At 39.1% G+C, this 6,572-nt stretch overlaps 1 protein-coding gene across 5 annotated transcripts in view; it reads right to left on the bottom strand.

The window, feature by feature from the left end:
* CCSER2 (coiled-coil serine-rich protein 2) overlaps positions 1-6,572 on the bottom strand; it is a 158,422-nt gene extending 151,850 nt beyond the window's left edge. For all 5 annotated transcript variants that reach the window (XR_826527.1, XR_826528.1, XM_010854379.1 and 2 more), the window contains exon 1: positions 6,511-6,572. The gene's annotated coding sequence lies outside the window, so the exon portion shown is untranslated. The remainder of the gene's footprint in view (positions 1-6,510) is intronic.

Below are 6,572 nucleotides of genomic sequence, written 5' to 3'. Positions count from 1 at the left end.
GGGAGGGGGGAGGGAGGCAGGAGGGAGTCAAAGAAACAGGACTTGCATTTATTTTTTTCCATTCTAAAGAGAAGTAGATTGCCAGGGAATCAAAACATCTGTTAAGATATAAGATGCCATCTAGGCTCTTCAACATGACATCAAAACAGAGACCACAGAAGAACAAAACCCTAAGAAATCCAGCATTCCTCAATTAAAGAGCTGTCTTGCATCTCCCTCCCATTACCACACACAGAATTGAAGAGATGGGGCAGATCATGCCAAAATGGACAGCTGGGAGCAGTAATAGGGAGGGAAAAGAGTAACAACTGGAAAGGCGGGAGAGAGGAATAATTACCCATATTTTTTCTCTTTTCCACTTCCTATTCTACTTACCAAGTACAGAAACTGGGCATAAGGGTAAGAGAAAGGACAACGCAGACAGTGAAGGAAAGGATGCTCTGAAGCAAATGGCAGCAGACGATATCATGCACAAATTCCTTTTCTAAGTGACTCCTCGAAAAACAGACAAATGAAGTAAGTTAGGAACTGATCACAGAAATTTAAAACAAGTTCCCACACCTTAGATAATGACAGAACTATACAAAGAGAACACAGATTCTTAATTATTTGGAATGATGGTCAACAATCCTCAAAAACAATCTAAATATTTTCAAATTAACTTTCTGACTGACATGGAAAATGTGAAAATGTTTCATGGATGCAGGCTTTAAGAATCCTCTGGCTTCCAAATGACTCCAAATCTCAACCAACCAGAGGTAGTAACCAAGTCAGAGAGGTAATTCTGGAAGCATTCAAGGCAACCAACTCAGGAGAAAAGAACTGAAAACTCAAGCGACTACACCTATCATGCTCTTGCTTGGTCAATTCACTTAAAAAGAAAGGATCATTCTGATTGGTTGCTCTCCATAGGCTGAGTCAGGCCCCAGCATCAGCACCTGCAGCAAGCAGATGGCAAAAGCTATAAAGAGGACACAGCATAGTCTGAAAAAGGTCCTGAGGAGGGGAAAAGGTCAGAAACGAAGGAAAGACTATTTAATTCCACAGAGCCACTGCCCACCAGCAAATCACACAAACCAAAGCCATTTGCAGCCGGCGGTGGCATTCTGTATTCTCTTCAGTGCTAACACTCCCCTCTCCTTAGCACACCCAATCCTGCACTGATGGCTTTTCCCCTTCTCCCGGACAGCTGCCACTCTCTAGAGCTTCTCTTCCTCCAGCCACTTTTTGATTTTGGTGATTTCATGTTTCCTACCCCCAGTTCAGTTTCTTGCCATCTGCCTGTATTAGCTCATGCTTTCTACTCAGTTCCTGGCCTTGGCAAGCACATAACCCAATAGGGGAGGTAAATGTGTCACTAAGTTTTAGGTACAATAAATCATAGTCAGTGCTATGAGCAAAACAGAACAAAGTGCTGTGAGCACATAGTCATTTGTCATTATCCAACTCGATAATGTCCAAATCAACACTCCAGCTTCCCACTCTCTTATCAGTTACTAGGCTCCATATATTTCCATAATATCCCCTGATCTCTACTTCCAACTTGCAGTTTAGGCTTCATTTCTCCTTAGACCTATTTCAACTACTTCCTATCAGAAACACAATTCAACATATATCCACAATATGTCAATATACATATGTCAATACATATCCAATGACACAGCAGCCATCTCCCTAAAAGATATAACATCCTATATCATTCTCTTGCTTTGAAACATCTAATATGCTTCCAGGACCTGAAGATAAAGTTCAAATCCTTAGCAGGGAAAATAATATATTTTTCAAATAGAGAACTTCAAAAGCAGGCAGACTGTTTGAGTTCTAGTTCCAATGCTTACTAGCTGTGTTACCTTTGGCAGGTCACCTTACCTCTCTTTCTCATTTCCAAAATGAAAATATGAAAAGAATCCACATCTTAGGATCATTATGAAGATTAAGTAAGAAGTTCTATTCAAAGTGCCAGCAAAGTACCGACAATCAATGTTAACTATTATGCCAAGATTGTCTCATCTATCTAGACTATCTTACTCCCCAAGGAAGAAGATAACCAAATTTTAGTTTCATATATTTTAGAATGATTAACAATAAAAGTTAAATCAGAATTGATCTTCTAGTTAATCCTGAACCAACAAATATTTCAATTAACCAAAATATTGCTTTCATGAAATTTTTGGTCTAAATTTATTTTTTTTTAAATCCATTTATTAAAAAAAAAAATAACTATATTAGCTTCATTTTGTTTCCTATCCAAGTTCAAGAACAAAAAAGACAGTAGTTTAGCAACGGAAATTCAGATATTCATAAGAATGTGATTCTCTTTAGTATAAAAGCCACATAACTTAAATGCAATTACAACTGCATATATATATATATATATACACACACACACACACACACACATATATAAAACAAACTCTACAAGCTTAAGAAAATAAAAATATGGTGGAAGGACATTTTTCTCAGACCTCATAATCAAAAGATGAAATCTCACACAAAAAATTTTAAGTCAATGATTTTAATAATTTTAAAATTGAAAGTCTACAGCAATAAAAATAACAAAAATAAAACATCACAAACGTATTTCAAGAGAATAATATATTTATGAGGCTAAGTGCTAATGAAAATTAGTAAGAAGATTCCAGTAAATTTATAGGCAAAAGACAATCCTACAAAGAAGAAAATACAATGAGAAAAATACTGCACTTCCTTTTCTGTTGTCAACAATGATCTTAGACACCAGATACTCTTATACTCATTTGGGGAAAAAAAGTTAAAAACAAAAGCCTGTAAAAGTAAAAAATAAAACTGGTCAACAAAGCTGCTGGAAGCAGTGTAAATAAATACTACCATCAGAAATAAATCTGGCAATATTTTTCAAAGATGACAAAAACCTTCACACCCTTTGACCTTATAAGCCTCTCTCTGCAACTTTAGCCTAAAGGTAAGAAACAAAACAAAGGACCTCGACAAGTTAACTAACTGCATCCTGTGAAAAATGGGAAGCAGCTTAGATATCCAATTATTATAAATAAATTCACTGTAACACTGTATAATAATTTAAATGCATAAAAACCATAACAAAAATAAAACATTAAATATGAAAGCAAATATTGAACACTATATCTATGCTTTGATTACAGTACAAAATCGTGTATATATTACAAATAAATGAGAAAAAACTTTTAAGTTTATTTTAATTTTTTTTCATTTCTTTGACCATTAAGTAGCGTGCTGATATTGATCAGGCCTATTATACTAAGTATACATTCCAAAACTAAGTTTTCAAAGGCATAAAACCAATTTTTCTTTCCTAAAAAACCTATCATGTAGGTGTAATCAGATAGCTCTTCTCACATACAGCTAGCCATACATGTAATTTTAACCATGCTATCAGCCAGCTGTTGGAGAAGGCAATGGCACCCCACTCCAGTACTGTTGCCCGGAAAATCTCATGGATGGAGGAGCCTGGTAGGCTTCAGTCCATGGGGTCGCTAAGAGTCAGACACGACTGAGTGACTTCACTTTCACTTTCCACTTTCATGCACTGGAGAAGGAAATGGCAACCCACTCCAGTGTTCTTGCCTGGAGAATCCCATGAACTGAGAAGCCTGGTAGGCTGCAGTCCATGGGGTTGCACAGAGTCGGACACAACTGAATCGACTTAGCAGTAGCAGCGGCCAGCTACAACCTTATTTTATTAAATCTTATTTTACCATCAAAATGTAACTTTATGTGGGGTCTCCATATGGTGAGCAGAAGCCACTTATTATAGGACACTCTGTCGAGCAATGAGATCCAAATCTCTCTAGACAAATGGAATAGTGAGATTAGGTTTCTCCTATATTCCCAAATGAATCATCATGTTTCTTAGCCTCAAGAGTTCTAAGACCCTAAGAGTGGCAGGCAGCTAAGCAGTCAAGGAGGCTGAAGCTGATTTGCTCTCCCTTTGAAAATTGGTAACTTCCTCATTTTCCCCTAGAGCACCATGGAATAATGAAAAATACACAAGCATGACGTCAGGAGATACGGGATACAAGTAACTCTAAGTGACCTCAAGTAAGGTTCTTGCCCTTTGGGGCTTTAGTTGCTTAATGAGTGAAAATTTTAAAGTTGAACCAAATAATCTATTAATTCTTTCAAGTTCGGTATTCCACTAATAGACTCCCTTAACTAAATACGTCCAAACCTCTCAAAATCTCCTACTCTGATTGTTAAAAAGAGTTAGAAATAAGAAACTGGGGGCAAGGACACAGATGGTCAAAAGACCTGGATTGTATCCCAGTTCTGTCCCTTTCTACCTGCATGACCTTGGCCAAATTTGTCTTAAAGGCCTAAATTTAAAAAGCAGAAATCCTTACTGGTCATACTCTTTGTCATTCTTGTGTCATAAAACATATTGGCTTTTTTTTTTATAAAGGGTTTCATAATAGGGTTTCTGAATAGGGTTTCATAAATAGGGTTTCATTCCTAACTAGCTACAGTAAGTTTGACTTTATTCTTAGAAATTTTAAAGTACCTTGTGCAGTCATCTCTTCTAAGTTTTCTAACATGGCAAGAGGTAGCTAACGTGCTTTGCCTAGAAACTATATTCAAGATTAGGAGCATTCCTCAAAAATTCATTCAATGAACAGTTTGTGAGCACCTGTGCCATACAACAGCATGTGTTAGGAGTTGCAAATGTCTCTTCCCTTAAGCCCAAAAGTCTAGTGGACACAGACGTATTAAGTAATCATTAACTACCAACTGACAAGTACTAACTGCAGAATGTACAATGTACTAATGCACCAGTGGAGACAAGTGGGATAAGATGTCTGGACAAGATTCAGAGGTGATAATTTGGTCAGGCCTTGAAGGGCAAGTTGTTTACTAGAGAAGAATTATCAATAGAGGCAACAGGTAAACTCTCAATAGAGGTAAAAGCACAAAGGAAGAGGACATCTTCAGAAAACTCTAAGTACTCTTTGTACAGACAGGGCAGGCAAAATGGCAGAAGATGAAATCAGAAATACAGACAAGTACCAGAAACTGTGAAGGACTCTGACTTTTATCGAATACAAATCATGAAGAGTCACTGATGGATTTTTAAACATGAAATTTAAACGTCTCCCCTTCTTTCCCATTCAAAGTTGAGTCAAACAGAAAATGTAGGTCTGAGTGAGGAAAGGTAGAATAAACTGTCTTATGTTTTTGTTAAATGGAGAGCTCCTGCTGTTCAGGATGGCTTCCAGCAGTTTGTTACTATGGCATATTAATACAACGCTGAAGTAAAAGAGTATGAATTACAGCTAAAAGGTTCAAGGAAGTGTGTGTTGTGTGTGTTACCTAAAGATTATTTGACGTCATGTTGATGAACCACCAAAGAAAACAAGCAAGAAACTACTAAAGATACGAAGTAGTAAATAAACAGGTAAACAATAATAATGTCTGACTTCAGGCAAAACAGGGAGGAATGCTTAAATTCTTGTAATATATAAATCAATTACAGATAAACCATGTTTTTTGTGACTATCTTCTTCAGAAAGCAAGTATCTTAAATTCCTTTAGGTTAAAGAAGTGCAACAACCAAACTCTCTTTAAACTAGTTTAAAAGGTTACACTTAAGAAATTCTTTTTAATGGCAAAATTAATAGGTTCGATTAATATTTCAATGCTGAGGGGGTGAAAAGGAATGTCTTTCAAAATATTATTTTGAAAAGGCTACCTTCCAGTTATTTTACCAGTGAGAGTGAAACATACACACTTCAGTCTGGGACTGCAGAGAGTCCCTGCATCGGTAATTTCCACGCTGCTCAGGCCTAGTCTAGGAACAGCAAGCCTAATTGGCTGGGTAGCCTACAAAGATGAATTTGCAATTATTGAAATTCAAACTCAAGCTTGGCCATCAAACGCTCCCCCAAAGGATTCATTCTCCCTTTGCCTGACAAAAAAAAAAAAGTAAGGTGCATTAAAAATATATATGTAGAGAAACGGCAGATGCATAAAAAGAAGAGAAGAATCTGAACCTATGCAACCACCTTTGGTGGTGTGGGCCACCAAAGTTTTTCCTCAAGATGTGTTTTTAGGGTGTGTCTTTGTTTGGGCCCAGTAATTTTAAAAAGGAAAAAAAAAAAAAAACCCACAGTCATTCGGGGCACCCCGGTACTTTCCCCTATCAACCCTCACAAGCATCCTGACTCTGAAATCACTGGGTATCTCAGCTTGCCTCTGATTTCTCCTGAGAGAAGGGCCGCAGCCCCAGGGGCCCAAGGCCCCCGATGCGCCTGTCACAGCCCCAGGGGCGAGGGGCGTCTGGCCTCCCCGCTCCACAGCTGCCCGGCCTCGGCGGCTCGCGGGGGCTCCAGAGGGTCCTCCGGAAGGCAGGAGGCCGGAAGACGCCACAGCCCTATCCCAAGAGCCCAGGTCTGGGCCCAGGACCGCGAACCCTGCTCAGCGCTGCCGTGGGGGCTCGCCACCCCTCGTCTCCCGCCCCCGACTTCGCTCCCCGGCTCTCGCCCCGACCCCGGCTCTCACCGTGCGGAGGTCGCGCTGCCTCCTCAGCCGCGGCCCGGCTATGGGTCGCACAGCGACCTACA

Source organism: Bison bison, unplaced genomic scaffold, assembly GCF_000754665.1.
Source record: "Bison bison bison isolate TAMUID 2011002044 unplaced genomic scaffold, Bison_UMD1.0 scf7180017864341, whole genome shotgun sequence".
NCBI classification, from domain to species: Eukaryota; Metazoa; Chordata; class Mammalia; order Artiodactyla; family Bovidae; genus Bison; species Bison bison.
Note: the sequence above shows the minus strand (reverse complement) of the source record. Positions and strands in the feature narration are given on the sequence as shown.